This window comes from Saccopteryx leptura, chromosome 6 (genome assembly GCF_036850995.1).
Source record: "Saccopteryx leptura isolate mSacLep1 chromosome 6, mSacLep1_pri_phased_curated, whole genome shotgun sequence".
NCBI lineage: Eukaryota > Metazoa > Chordata > Mammalia > Chiroptera > Emballonuridae > Saccopteryx > Saccopteryx leptura.
The window spans coordinates 135,481,826-135,497,968 of record NC_089508.1 but is presented as its reverse complement, the minus strand read 5'-3'; the positions used below and the strand labels follow the sequence as shown (position 1 = coordinate 135,497,968).

General features: G+C 43.0%; 1 protein-coding gene across 1 annotated transcript in view; it reads right to left on the bottom strand.

Moving 5' to 3' along the window:
- Window positions 1-15,894, bottom strand: part of BLVRA (biliverdin reductase A) — an 81,994-nt gene extending 66,100 nt beyond the window's left edge. The window contains exons 1-3 of the mRNA XM_066341337.1: window positions 15,739-15,894; window positions 4,188-4,220; window positions 4,043-4,098 (exon numbers count right to left, since the gene is read on the bottom strand). The gene's annotated coding sequence lies outside the window, so the exon portion shown is untranslated. The remainder of the gene's footprint in view (window positions 1-4,042; window positions 4,099-4,187; window positions 4,221-15,738) is intronic.
- Between the last annotated feature and the right edge of the window lie 249 nt (window positions 15,895-16,143).

Sequence of the window (16,143 nt, the reverse complement as noted above, 5' to 3'; positions counted from 1 at the left end):
TGTGTATGCAAAAAATATTTTTGAAGAAACTATAAAAAAAGTGTTATACAGAAAATAGACTTGTTTTATTTTGTACCCTCCAAAAAAAAAGACTTGGGCATTTTACATTGTATAAAGAGTTAACTGATACACTATCCATTTTGGCATATAATAAAGTTATATTCAAATTATATCATAATTTAAATTATAATTTATTTGTTTTATAAATAAAATTTATAAATCTATATAAATTTATAAAGAAAAGTTATAATTTACCATATTCATACTAAAATAAGATTTATGGCCCTGGCGGGTTGGCTCAGTGGATAGAGTGCCAACCCGGCGTATGGACATCCAGGGTTTAATTCCCAGTCAGGGCACACAAGAGAAGCAACCATCTGGTTCTCTTCCTTTCCCTCTCCTTCTTCTCTCTTCCCCTCTCTCTTCCTCTCGCAACCAGTAGCTCAGCTGGTCCCAGGGTTGGTCTCATGCACTGAGAGTGGCTCAGCTGGTAGGAGCATCAGCCCCAGACGGGGATTGCCAGGTGGATCCTGGTCCAGGTGCTTGCAGAAAACTGCCTATCTCCCCTCCTCTCACTTAAAAAAATAAAAAGTAATACAATACAATTACTTAAATTAAATTATATCACACAGTGGCTGCTAGAATTTTAAGGGTCAGGAAGGTTACAACAACAAAGAGGCAACAGAAGGGAATGTGTGAGAGGATCTGAATTCTGTTATACTGATGGGCACACAAATCCATGTTTATTTCAATTCACAGAACTGTACACTTAAAAAAGTTTTACTGTATGTAAATATAAAAGGTATTTGTATAAAAACAACAGATATTTTCATGAACATAAACTTTAATACATTAGAGTAGCTGTCTTTGGGAGACAAAAAGAAAAAAAAATAAATATAAAAGATTTATTTATAAAGCCTATCTTTGTAGGCTTTGCACAGACCTACAAAGATAAGGTGTCATGCACTGGGCTTGAGGAGTACCCTGTGTCTGAGGTTTCTTCCTCTGCCCTCAAAAAAAGAAAGAGAAGGACCTAGAAGAGGGTCAGAAATATAAAGGAGAGTTAAGTACAGAATTAGGAAGTGAGGAAGTGATAAGTAAGCAGAAATTAAGGTAAGAAACAGACTAATTTGAAAGATATTTTGGTCTCACTAGTTTGATAAGTTCCATGAGTACAAATACCGTATCTGTATCTCTACCTCTAAAAACGGTAGCTAGCTAGCTAGAAGATGATAGATGATGAAAGATTGATAGATAGATAGATAGATAGATAGATAGATAGATAGATAGATAATAGATAGATAGATAGATGATAGATAGATACTAGATTTTATTATTACTGCCATAAAGCTAAATCTAGAGTGTGGCAAAGCATGTCTTCACATAAATTTTGGTGACTGATTAAATCAAGGAAGTAACAGGATATGCAGCATGCAATGTGGGAAAGGAGTGAGGGAAAGATGAGGCTTCTGGGGGCAGTGGTGTCCTTTCCTGGAAGAGCCCCATGAGGAGTAGCGTATTTGGGGAAATATAAAACAGCAAATCCATCTTAGGTTACAGTGAGTCATGGTGCCTGTGGAACCCTTAAATACAGATGATCAATCCAGGCTTCTAGATTATATGGATCTAGAGATGAAGAGAAAGACTTAGTTGAACAGATTCATTTGGGATCTCCCTAAACCAGGGGTCGGGAACCTATGGCTCGCAAGCCAGATGTGGCTCTTTTTTTTTTTTTTTTAAGTTATTTTTTTTTTTTCTGTATTTTTCTGTATTTTTCTGAAGCCGGAAACGGGGAGAGAGTAAGACAGACTCCCGCATGCGCCCGACCGGGATCCACCTGGCGCGCCCACCAGAGGGCGACACTCTGCCCACCAGGGGGCGAAGCTCTGCCCCTCTGGGGCGTCGCTCTGTTGTGACCAGAGCCACTCTAGCGCCTGGGGCAGAGGCCGAGGAGCCATCCCCAGCGCCCGGGCCATCTTTGCTCCAGTGGAGCCTCGGCTGCGGGAGGGGAAGAGAGAGACAGAGAGGAAGGAGAGGGGGAGGGGTGGAGAAGCAGATGGGTGCTTCTCCTGTGTGCACTGAGCCAGGAATCGAACCCGGGACTTCTGCACGCCAGGCCAACACTCTACCACTGAGCCAACCGGCCAGGGCTAGATGTGGCTCTTTTTGATGGCTGCATCTGGCTCACAGACAAATCTTTAATAAAAAAATAATGTTAAAAATATAAAACATTCTCATGTATTACAATCCATTCATTTCCTACTGCTCATGTTCATGGTTGTGGGTGGCTGGAGCTAATCACAGCTGTCCTCCGGGACAACACCAAATTTTTATTGGATAATGCGTAACATACACGGGTCGTTGTATGGCTCTCGCAGAATTACATTTTAAAATATGTGGCATTTGACTGGCCTGTGGTGGCACAGTGGATAAAGCGTCAACCTGGAACTCTGAGGTCACCAGTTCAAAACCCTGGGCTTACCCAGTCAAGGCACATATGAGAGTTGATGCTTCCTGCTCCCCCCATTCTCTCTCTCTCTCATTCTTCTCTAAAAATGTATACATTTTAAAAATTAAAAATAAAAAAAATTTAAAAATTTAAAAAATAAATAAAATATGTGGCGTTCATGGCTCTTTCAAGCCAAAAAGGTTGCCGACCCCTGCCCTAAATGTATGACTGACAAATAGCTGTGGGATCAGCTGAGCTCCCAAGGACAGTGGATAGAAAGATGTTAGTCAAGTAAGTTTGTAAATATGATGTATATGTTTGCCTGCTTATAGTTTGCATTGGGTGTGGGAGACAGGCTGTGAGCCGGCAAGGTCCTTATAGGCTAAGGCTTACTTTTAAGACTCTTTCCCACCTCTTTAATACTAATCTTTTCAAAACTAAGGTTTTCCCCACACCCTTGACTGTTGCATGATAAGGGGTGGTGCACTCTCATGAGGAATCCCATTTATGCCTCAGATAAGTGGCTTGTAACAGAGACTTCCTTATTTGTATATTAGCTTAAAGGCTTTAATTTCTACACTATAAAATATGGCAGACAGGGGACTCTCTCTCTCAGATCCTGCCATCAGCATTACAGAGAAGCAGCCAAGATGGCAGAGTGCTGAAGAAGCCAGTTTGTGCAGTTTGTGCAGAGAGGAGGTGGGGAACAGAGGTGAATAATAAGGCTGGTGAGATAGAAACCTTTGATTCTAGGAATACTCGGATGAGTCAGTGGCTTTGGGATCCCTGAATGGAAAGGGAAATGTTTTCCCACTGTGTGTATTTCTCACCTGCCAGGTGCAAGCTAGGATTAAATGTAATGGCCCACCAGTTCTTGGCTCTGTTGTTTCATTACCATCTGTCCGAATCAAATGCAAACCTGCATGGGCCAGGCGGCTGTGATGGTGGCCATGGCTACTGGCCTTACAGTAGTAAAGGAGGTAATTAGGGAGGCAGAGCTAAGGTCTAAATAGGCAGCAGAGTTAGCAATTCAGAGCACAAAGAGGGGTGCACATTCACCAGAAATGTCTTGTAATGCAATGCATCTATTTCCTATGCCCATCCTCTTTTCTTTTTCCTATATCTATCCCAGTAGTAGAGAGGTAAAAATGTGGCAGGGTGGGCCGGATTAAATATAGACCAACTGGCAAGATACTAGCTCCTCTACATAGTAATTGATCCAGGAATGGGAATATGAACCAATTCTAACCAATAAAGCCTAAGAAGACATTTGGTGGGGCTTCAAGAAAAGAGGTTGCCACTATTGTGGGAGAGCTGCATTTCTTTCTCCTAGACATCTTATTGGATCAAAGAACAGGTACAGTAGAAGTGAGAGCACCAAGATGATACAGGGAAAGGTTCTATTAAACAGAAATGTCCCCCAAATAACATAAACCCCAGTGCCCTCCATACTGCGGTCCATCCCACCCCCAACCCATGAGTGTTGTTCAGGATTAACTGCAGTAGATAAATTCTAATCTAAGTGAAACAGGAAAGACACATGTAAGAACTCAGAGGAACCTAAGTCTTCCCATATCACCCAGAGCCATTTACACATTGGCAGGTTGGAGGGAAATACTTTCAAGTTTGTGCTGATATTTCCGATTGCTCTGTAGGGAGAGAAGACACACTGTAAAGGACAAATGAAGAACAATGCAAGAAAAATATTCTTTAAACTGGTACTTTTTAAAGAACTCACCTCTGCATTCATGGTTGTCTCTTATTTCAGGGGCTGTGAAGACAAAAGCAGAGGTTCAGGACCCTGGTGGCACCTGCCCCAAACTCATGCAGACGCACCCCTTTGCAACATGTCTTGCCCCGCTATTTCCTGTACTAATGACCTCATCTTCCTCAAATGTTTTTAACACCTTGTACCCCTCAGCAAGGGCCAGTGTGTAATTCTGAGGTTGATCGTAGCTCAGTCTCCTGGGACATCATTCCAGTGATGTTTCTCTTTATTTTTTTTTATTTTTTATTCTTTTATTTTTGTTGAATCCAGAGAGAGGAAGGAGGGTAGGGGGAGACAGAAGCATCAATCTGTTTCTGTATGTGCCCTGGCCAAGGACCAAACCAGCCACCTCTGCATTACAGGACAATGCTCCAGCCAAGCGAGCCATCAGCCAGGGCACAGTGATGTTTCTCTAAAGAACATTTCCAATCTCCACGGTCCATCCCGTATACTGGAAGACTAGCTATGAACATTATGCCTCTGTGTACTTGAGAGAATGACGCACTTCCCAAAGCTGGTGCTCAGAGAGGATAGCTTTGTATATACCCTTCTTTTATGGGGACAAGCAAGGCAGTAAGATATACTTAATTATTTTTCCCTCCTAGCTGAGTTCTCAGAGAACTTAAATTTATTATGTTAAAAGAACAGTTCATGCCTGACCTGTGGTGGCACAGTGGATAAAGTGTCGACCTGGAAATGCTCAGGTCGCCGGTTCGAAACCCTGGGCTTGCCTGGTCAAGGCACATATGGGAGTTGATGCTTCCTGCTCCTCCCTCCTTCTCTCTCTATCTCTCTCCTCTCTCTCTCTCTCTCTCTCCCTCTCTCTCTCCTTTCTAAAATGAATAAATTTAAAAAAAAAAAAAAAAAGAACAGTTCAAAAGGCTACTCTAAACCCTTACACTAAGGAGGAGAAAGAAGGGAGCAAACAGGTGAGCAGGAATGAGGGGAATAAAGGGAAGATATGGGGAAACAGGAGAAAGAAGGAAAAGAAATAAGAAACTAGTAATGAATAACACTAGTTCCAAACTTTCATGTACTCCTAAAACTGCTTGTTGAAAATGGGTATTTCTGGGATCTACCCCCAGATATTCTGAATCAGAAAGTCTATAGCAGAGAGGAGGTGAAGAATCTGCACTTCCAACAGGCATCCAAGAGATCATATACAGATGGTCAGAGTCACATTTGGAAAACTAAAACTTAAAAGTAGAACAGAGACCCTTAAAAATTAACTTTCTCCTTAATTTTTCAGAACTATTAGAATTGCCATTTTATTTTAACTAAGACTTGGGCAGGCAACTGCAGAGTGAGTGTGGTAACCAGAGGTGACAAAGAAAAGACTAAAGATGACTCTTCAGCTGTTCTACCTTAGGGGGATATTCAAGATGCTAATGAACATGACTGCTCAGAGCTTGACTGCTCAGAGCTTAAAGGAGGAGGAAGGGCCTTCCATGGCTTCTGGGAAGGCAAGGCTGTGGCAACCCCTGTCCGTGGACCCAGTGTGAGGTCGGTTGGCAATGTGTAAAGCCAGCAGCCAGGGCCAGAGCCACTATCACAGCAGCCTTCTGGCCTATGCAGGTTCGCATTGGATTCGGACAGTCGGTAAAGAAACCATGGAGCCAAAAACTGGTGGGCCATAGTCTTTAATCTAGCTTGCACCCGGCGGGCAAGTAAAAATACACACTGGGCTCCAAAACCCAGTCACATTCAGTGCTCACAAAGCTACTGACTTATCCGAGTTTCCTAGAATCAAAGGTTTCTAGCTCACCAGCCTTCTTCTCCTCAGTTCCCCATCTCCTTCCTTATCCCAGATACAAACTCTACACAAACTGGCATCTCACTCAGCACTCCGCCATCTTGCTGCTTCTCCTGGCCTCCTCCACGTGGCCTCCTTTAGCTGCTGGCTCTACTCTCTCCGCTCTCTCATGCTAACCTCAGGAACCAAGAAGCAAACTCCCGCTCCGTTCCCATTTTATAGTGTAGAAATCCAAACCCTTAATCCAATATACATAACAGGGAAGTCTCTAATACAAAGTCACTTCTCTAAGGCATGATAGGATTGTACCACCTTACACCAAAAAGGGTAGGAAAGGCTTAATCCCAAAACCAAGCCCCAGGCTACAAGGATTCTGCCTGCCTTTAGCCCACCCCAACACACATTAATACCACCTGGGCAACGGCCTCTTTAACAAAGTGAGCATAAAACATTTTATCTGCCCAACACAATGGGAAAAGGTCACATGAGGAACCACACATGCCAATGACAGGCAAAAGAAATGGCCACACCCATGCCTGCCAAAAGAAATGGCCCAGGAGCATTTTGAAAAAGAACTGTCTGTCAGCCAATGAAATTTCGCCATCCACCCCCACCCTACCAACGCTATAAATTACGCCGCCCCCCCCCCCAACCAGGCTGGAAAAGCTGCACGACTTCCCTGGCCCCTGCCTTGCGGACCAGTAAACCTAACCCAGGACCGCTCTAAATAAATCTTTTGCTTGTCCACATTTGGTGGCTACATCCTTCTTTCTTCCTCGGAGGGAAATACCTTACACCCAGCTCTGCATCTGATCTTATTCTCTTTAAAAATATAAGAAGGCTTAAGCATAGTCATGATTTTCATGAATAATAACAATGAAATAATACCCATTTTAAAAAACTCTGACTCTTGGCAATCCTAAGAACATGTTAGTCAAATAAGTTTGTAAATATGATATATGTATATGTTTGCTCGCTTATAGTTTGCATTGGGTGTGGGGGACAGGCTGTAAGCTCTCAAGTCCTCATACCCTGCGGTTTAGTTTTAAGACCAAGCCTTTCCCACCCTTTTAATACTAAGATTTTTTCAACATCTTTCTAACACTAAGATCTTCTCAAAACTAAGCTTTTCCCCACACTCTTGACTGTTGCATGATATGGGCTGGTGCACTCTTATGAGGAATCCCATTTATGCCTCAGATAAGTGGCTTTGTATCAGACTTTCTTATTTGTATATTGGCTTAAAGGCTTTAATTTCTACATTATAAGATAAGGCAGATGGGAAGGTGGGCGGTAGGGGGGTGTTGGTCAAATAAGTTTGTAAATAATAATATATATGTTTGCTCGTTTATAGTTTGCACTGGATGTGGGGGGACAGGCTGTAAGCAGGCAGGATTCTTATAGCCTAAGGCTTAGTTTTAAGACTAAGCCTTTCCCACTCTTTTTGATGTAGGGTGGTACACTCTCATGAGGAATCCCATTATGCCTCAGATAAGTGACTTTGTATCAGAGACTTCCTTGTTTGTATATTGGATTAAAGTTTTTGATTTCTACACTATAAAATGGGGCAGAGGAGCCCATGCTGGAGGAGAGCAGAGAAAGGCCACGTGGAGGAGAGGAAAAACAGCCAAGATGGCGGAGTGCTGAAGGAAAAGCCAGTTTGTACAGAGTTTGTGCAGAGAGAAGGAGATGGGGAACAGAGGTGAATAAGGCTAGTGTTGGGCAGATAGAGTATATTATGCTCACTTTGTTAAATATGGCACTGCCCACGTGAGGCCATCGCCCAGGTGATATTAATGCATGTTGAGAATCCTTGTAGCCTGGGGCTTGGTTTTGGGATTAAGCCTTTCCCACCCTTTTTGATGTGGGGTGGTACAATCCAATCTTGCCTCAGAGAAGTGACTGTATTAGAGACTTCCCTATTTTGTATATTGGATTAGAGGTTGTGAAGCTACAATATAAAATGGGGGTAGACTACACAAGAGCTTGCTCTCTTGGTTCATGAGATTATCATTAGAGGAGAGAACAGAGCAGAGAGCAGAAGGAAGCCACGTGGAGGAGGCCAGGAGAAGCAGCTAAGATGGCGGAGTGCTGAGTGAGGTGCCAGTTTCTGTAGAGTTTGTATCTGGGATAAGGAAGGAGATGGGGAACTGAGGAGAATAAGGCTAGTGAGCTAGAAACCTTTGATTCTAGGAAACTCGGATAAATCAGTAGCTTTGTGAGCACTGAATGTGATTGGGTTTCGGAGCCCAGTGTGTATTTTTACTTGCCCGCCGGGTGCAAGCTAGAATTAAAGACTATGGCCCACCAGTTTTTGGCTCCGTTGTTTCTTTACCGACTGTCCGAATCCAATGCGAACCTGCATGGGCCGGGCTGCTTTGACCCTGTCCCTGGCCGTGCCTCCTGGCTTTACAGCTAGTGAGCTAGAAACCTTTGATTCTAGAAAAATCGGATAAGTCAGTAGCTTTGTGAGCACTGAATGAGTGAGTTTTGGAGCCCAGTGTGTGTTTTTACTTGCCCGCCGATTGCAAGCTATGATTAAAGGTAATGGCCCATCAGTTCTTTGCTCCGTTGTTTCATTACCGTCTGTCCGAATCCAATGTGAACCTGCATGGGCCAGGAGGCTGTGATGGTGGCCGTGGTTACTGGCTTTACAGGGTGGCTCTCTCGCTCAGATCCTGCCATTATCATTGCAGTGGAGAGGTAGCCAAGATGGCAGAGTACTGAAGGAGAAGCCAGTTTACGCAGAGTTAGTGAAAAGAGAAGGAGATGAGAAACAGGTGAATAAGGCTGGTGGTGAGGAAGGAAACCACCCTAGAGATAAGAGGTTTCAAAGATATTTTATAATTGAGGTCAAGCATTCAGAGAGAGTGTGTAAATATGATTTTTATACTTGTGTGTAATTTACAACAGCTCAAGATGTCCAATCGATCATCGATCATATTCCTGCTTAGGAAGGGCTGTTATATTGTAAATGGAGAGGTTTTCATACTTAGAAGGTTTTGAATAGAAGGAGGAAGGAGACTTGGGCCCCCTCCCTTCTCCACACCTGGGTGAAAGAAAGTAAGACAGCCAGGAATGTAGGAGGAAGAAGGGAGATTTGAGTAGCCCTTCCCTCTCCCCTTTCTTCCTCCTTAATGGGTGATTTACAAATGATTATCCTCTGGCATCCTGTAAGCCCCCTCCTATTCTGAAATCATATGATTGATGAATACCTCAAGACAAAGGAATCACGAGACCCATGTGTTGTAAGGTACCAAAAAGCTGCAAATTAATGATATTCTAAGAAAAGGTCAGGCTTTCCTGTCCTTTCCTTGGAAAATGGAAGAAAAGGAATGTAGAAGTCTCCTGACTTATAAGGACGGCTAGGGTCATTTGGTCTTAAATTCTCCAAAAGGATTAAGGTTAACTGAGAAACTTCTCTTTCAATAGGAGGCATAATTTACATACCACCTTGCATTGATTGTAGTTCCTCCCTTTCCTGGAATCTTGAGAGTAAAATACCTCTAGGCTAGTGAGGGAAGAGGAACCCTGAAAGAGTTGTAAATATCTTTGATTGTGTTTCCTTGAAAGTCTTAATGTTTCTGTGTACCCCCTAGACAAATGTTATAATCTTGTTAATGATTGTGCCATAATATCATGCTCTCCCCCACCCGTGTGTGATTAAGGGTATATAAGCAGCCCCTGAACTATTTTTAGGAACTGCACAATTTGAGCCGGCAGCTGCCCTGTGTCAGCCATATGCCCCGGCCGGCATATTTAAATTGTCCTCCTTTAATAAAACTGTTCAAAATTTATCTGGACAGGGTGACTCTACATGTACTCAATGAAGTGAGGTACGGTGCCTTTCAGAATCTGAGGTGCAGTACTTTATAACACATGAATGTGAACTTACGTTCTGTAAAGGGTATACACTGTATAAGATGTAAGAAATCTAATTTCAGGAAGCACGTGTCTTTGGAGCCATAGCCCCATGTGCTTTGCTGGCTTTTATTAATAAATTCTCTTTTTCCTCTTATAGTTATTTGAGTGTCAATCCTGCGAGGTTTTGCTCTCCTTCAACAGTGGGGCCTTTATTTCTAGGAAACTCAGATGAGTCAGTGGCTTTGGGAGCCCTGAATGGAAAGGGAAGTGTTTTCCCACTGTGTGTATTTCTCGCCTGCCCGGTGCAAGCTAGGATGAAAGGTAATGGCCCACCAGTTCTTGGCTCCATTGTTTCATTATGGCCGGTAGCCATGGCCACCATCACAGCAGCTTTGATTCAGACAGAGGGTAATTCACCTCTGTTCCCCATCTTCTCTCTGCACAAACTCTGCACAAACTGGCTTCTCCTTCAGCACTCCGCCATCTTGGCTGCTTCTCTACAATGCTAATTCAGAAACCAAGAGAGACCAAGCCTCCAGTCTGCCCCATTTTATAGTGTAGAAATCAAAACCTTTAAGACAATATACAAATAAGGAAGTCTCTGATACAAAGTCACTTATCTGAGACATAAATGAGATTCCTCATAAGAGTACACCACTCACATCATGCAACAGTCAAGGATGTGGGGAAAAGTTTAGTTTTGAAAAGATCTTAGTATTAAGAGGGTGGGAAAGGCTTAGTCTTAAAACTAAGCCTTAGGCTATAAGGACCCTGCCTGCTTACAGCCTGTCCCCACACCCAATGCAAACTATAAGCGAGCAAACATATACATCATATTTGCAAACTTATTTGACCCACAGGGCCAGGTGGCTGTGATGGTGGCGGTGGCTGTGATGGTGGCCGTGGCTACTGGCTTTACAGAACACTTGGGTAATTATCTGGGCTGTACATTAAAAAATAATGTTTTCAGTAATTTCTTTCCCTTTTCTCTTTCCATTTCTTCTTCCTACTTGATAGCAGGTCAAAATCTTGCCAGCACACAGGCTCTTCCTAGTCGAAATCTGGAAACTTTTAATGTTTCCTGAAAATCTGAAAAAAGAAAACTTACTAGAAGACGAACTCTAAAAAGCAGAGTGATAAAATGGATAAGCTTTCTTATCAGATCGTTGTGATGCTTTGCTTCCATTTTTATGTCTCCCCTGGAACTTACAACAAAGTGGCCAAGTCAGATAACAAAATGTACAAATATGAGGAGTTTATAACAGTAGTGAGCCAACTCTATCAAGCAAAGCTATCATTTAAAATTGAAGGAAAAAATAAAAAGCTTCCCAGAGTAAAAAAAAAAAAAAAAAAAACTCATAGAATTCATTACCACCAAACCAGTACAGCAAGAAATGTTAAAGGTTGGGCTATAAAAAAAGGAAAGTAAAATAGAAATTGAGAGAAAGAGGATTGTAGGTTTAAAGAATAAAATGGCAATAAATAAGTAAATATCAATAATAACCATAAATGTAAATGAAATAAATGCACGTATCAAAAGAGCCTGAGTAGCTGAATGAATATAAAAAAAAATGACCCATATAGCCTGACCGGGCGGTGGCGCAGTGGATAAAGCATTGGACTAGGATGCAGAAGACCCAGGTTCAAGACCCCGAGGTCTCCAGCTTGAGCGCGGGCTCATCTGGTTTGAGCAAAAGCTCACCAGCTTGGACCCAAGGTCGCTGGCTCGGGCAAGGGGTTACTCAGTTGGCTGAAGGCCCATGGTCAAGGCACATATGAGAAAGCAATCAATGAACAATTAAGGTGTCGCAACAATGATGATCGATGCTTCTCATCTCTCTCCGTTCCTGTCTGTCTGTCCCTATCTATCCCTTTCTGACTCACTCTGTCTCTGTTAAAAAAAAAAAAATGACCCATATAAATGCCATCTACAAGAGACCCATCTCAGACACAGATACACAGATAAAAGTGAATGGATAAAAAATATATTCCATGCAAGTGGAAATGAAAAAAAGCTGGGGTTGCAATCCCCCCCCCTTTTTTTTTTTTTTACAGAGACAGAGAGAGAGTCAGAGACAGGGACAGACAGACAGGAATGACAGATGAGAAGCATCAATCATTAGTTTTTCGTTGCACATTGCAACACCTTAGTTGTTCATTGATTGCTTTCTCATATGTGCCTTGAACGCAGGCCCTCAGCAGACCGAGTAACCCCTTGCTTGAGCCAGCAACCTTGGGTCCAAGTTTTTTGCTCAAATCAGATGAGCCCGCGCTCAAGCTGGCAACCTCGGGGTCTCGAACCTGGGTCCTCGGCATCCCAGTCCAATGCTCTATCCATTGCGCCACCGCTTGGTCAGGCAGAAATACTTATATCTGACAAAATAAGTCTTTAAAACAAAAGCTGTAGTAAGAGACACAAAGACCCTGGCCGGTTGGCTCGGTGGTAGAGCGTCGGCCTGGTGTGCAGAGGTCCCGGGTTCGATTCCCGGCCAGGGCACACAGGAGAAGCGCCCATTTGCTTCTCCACCCCTCCCCCTCTCCTTCCTCTCTGTCTCTCTCTTCCCCTCCCGCAGCCAAAGCTCCATTGGAGGAAAGATGGCCCAGGCGCTGGGGATGGCTCCTTGGCCTCTGCCCCAGGCGCTAGAGTGGCTCTAGTCACGACAGAGCGACGCCCCGGAGGGGCAGAGCATCGCCCCCTGGTGGGCGTGCCTGGTGGATCACGGTCGGGCGCATGTGGGAGTCTGTCTGACTGCCTCCCCGTTTCCAGCTTCAGAAAAATACAAAAAAAAAAAAAGAGAGAGAGAGAGACACAAAGACAGTCACTACATACATATGATAAAGAGAACATCCATCAGGGAGATTTAACTATTGTAAATATTTATGCAACTAATATAGGAGCACCTAAATATATAAAGCATATTTTGAAGGACATAAGGGGAAAGATCAACAGCAATGCAATCAGTAGGCAATTTTAACACCCCACTGACCTCAATGGATAGATCCTCCAGACAGAAAATGAACAAAGAAACAGCAGCCTTAAATGACATACTAGATCAGCTGGATTTATCTTCAGAGCATTTCAACCCAAAGCAGCAGAATATACATTCTTTTCAAGTGCACATACATTTTCTAAGATAGATCAAATGTTAGGGCTCAAAACAAGTCTCAATAAATTTAAGAAGATTGAAATCATATCAAGCATCTTCTCTGACCATAATAGTAAGAAACTAGACATCAACTACATAAACAAAATAAAACTGAATAACATTCAAACATTTGGAAGCTAAACAGCCGTGTTATTAAACAATGAATGGGTTAACAATGAGCTCAAGGAGAAATCAAAATTTTCCTTGAAACAAATGAAAATAAGCATACAACAACCCAAAATTTATGGGGCACAGCACAAGCAATCTTGAGAAGGAAGTTCGTAGCATTACAGGCATTCCTCAAAAAGAAAAACTCAAACAATCTAATCCTACACCTCAAAGAACTAGAAAAAGAACTAACAAAGCCAAGAGGAAGTAAAAGGAAGGAAATAATAAAGATCAGAGTGGAAATAATAAAGACCAGAGTGGAAATAATAAAGATCAGAGTGGAAATAATTAACATAGAAACTAAAAAAAAAAAAATACAAAAGATCAATGAAACCAAGAGCTGGTTCTTTGAAAAGATAAGTAAGATTGACAAATCTTTAACTAGACTCATCAAGAAATAAAGAGGGGGGAGGGTGTTGTATTCAGTGGGACACTTGAATCCATGTTAACACAATAAATTAAAATTAATTTTAAAAAAAAGAAATAAAGAGAGGACCCAAATTAATAAAATTAGAAATAAAAGAGAAGTAACAACTGACATCACAGATATACATACAAAGGATTATAAGAAAATATTATGCCAAAAATTGGACAACCAGGGCAAAATGGAGAAATTCCTAGAAATATACAATCTTCCAAACCTGAACCTGGAAGTATCAGAAAGCCTGAACACACAGATTACAACCAATGAAATTGAAGCAGTAATTTAAAAACAAACAAACATGTCCTGGACCGAATTGCTTCAAAGGTGAATTTTACCAAACATTCAAAGAACACCTATCCTTCTCAAACTATTCCAAAAAATTCAAGAGGAGGAAAATTTTCCAAGGCAAGAATTGTCCTAATTCCAAAACCAGGTAAAGACACTATAAGAAAAAAACAAAAAACAAAAAAAAGATAGGCCAATATCACTGATGAACAGTGACACAGTGCATAGAGCCTTGGCTAGGTGTATGGACATCTCAGGTTTGATCCCTGATCAGGGCACCCAAGAGAAGCAATCATCTGCACCTCTTCCCCTCCCCCTCCGGTTTCTCCCTCTCCCTCTCCCACAGCCAGTGGCTGAAATTGGTTTGATGCCCATGGGGTGTTGCCAGGTGGATCCAGATCGGGGCACATGCAGGAGTCTGTCTCACTATCTCCACTCAGGGGTGTCCACTTTCACCACTGTTCTACAACACAGGACTAGAAGTCCTAGGCACACCAATCAGACAAGAGGAAGAACTAAAAGACATCCAGCCTGGTCTGGAAACAGGGTTGTGAATTCAATCCCAGGTAAGGGCACACACGGAAAGCAAACAAAAAATGCACAACTTAGTGGAATAACAAATACTTCCCTTCCCCCACCCCTCTCTCCCTTCCTCTCTCTTTCTCTCTAAAAATCAATAAAAATTAAGCCCAGGCTGGATAACTTGGTTGGTTGGAGTGTCATCCAAGAACACAAGGTTATGCTTTCAATTCCCAGGTCAGGGCACATACAGGAGCAGCCTGATGTGCCTGTCTCCCCCAAACCCCAAAAAAGGCACCCAAATTGGGAAGGAAGAAATAAAACTGTCATTATTATTGATGACATGAAACCCATAGAAAATTGTCCTAACAGGTATTATCAGGAAGGCTATGCTTCCTTCAAGGCCATTAATATTTGAGAAATGAAGTTACTAGAAACAAATTTGAGACTCAACTAGAAATCAGTATAGACCTGCACTGTCCCATAAGGTAGCCACTAGAGAGATGTGATATTTAAATGTAAGTAAATTAAATATGAAACATTTCCATTATCATGGAAAGTTCTACTGGATAGTACTGATAACACTTTCTTTCCCCAGCCCAAATATCTTCTGTTCTTGCATTGCCTCTGTCCCCATTATCTAGTCATATTTATTTTATATTTATTTGTTACTATTTTATGTGGTTTTATTGTAAACTACCTTAATTCTTTTGTGGAACATTTCAGGGTATCAGTCATTCGAAATATCTATATATAAAAACACTGCTGTTGGTGGGAGCTTAGTCTTTGTTTTTATTAGTGTGCACTTAATTCATAGAATGCTCACAACAACGTCTATAAAATACGTAGTATTTTCCAGTTTCCAAAGAGAAAACTGTGGCCAGGAGCCGTTAGTGCCTTGCGCACTTCTAATTACCAAAGTAGTAGCGCCCCAACCTCCTGGCATGCCCTCAGATTTCCTGGGCCTAATCCGTACCGTAAATTGGAGATAACCTCCATACAACCACTAGCTCAAACCCAACTGCCCCGACTACCTAGGCCGTACAAGGACTCAGCGGCCCAGTTAGATCTACATAAGAACCGAAACCACAAACATTTTGTAAATGAAATATAGATTTAATTGCTAAAATAGGTTATCTTTTGTTTACTTTAGGAAGCACGTCTCTGGGGGAGCACAGCTTGATCCCTGGCCACCAGGACCAGGCAGGGCGAGGTGGCCGGCGCCACGGCCGGACAGCCGCTCCAGGCTGAGGCACAGCCGCGCGTAGCAGCGCTGGGCTCACGCTGGCACCATTCTCCAGCTCCAGCTGGAAGGTTTTATAAAAGCCGCAGGCGACCCCCACTCCCTCCCACGTGCATTACCTGCCGAGGAGATTAGAAGCTCAGATTCTTCCAGCAGCCTCCAAGCTCCGCCACCGCCCTGCAAACTGACGGGAGCCACCCAGGCTCGGCCGTCTGGGTGGAGGAGGTGTGGCTCCGCGCAGCAGCGGCGGAAGAGACAGTAGAACCCGGGGAGGGACAGGCTCCTTCCTCCGGTTTGTCCCCGGGGGCGGGCCGCGGGACCAGTTCAGTTGGTATGCTGGGGCTGCGAAGCAGGTCCTAGAGCGGGCCACGACCTTAGTTGTCGGTGTGCCCCTACCCTGCCCTTACGCCCTGCTTGGCAGCAGTGAGTGTACCGAAGATAAAATTTAACTCCCAGGGTTGAAAGTCTTTTTAGAAGAAAGTGTTAGGCAATTGCTAGCAAAATAAGAATACCGACCTGGGCAT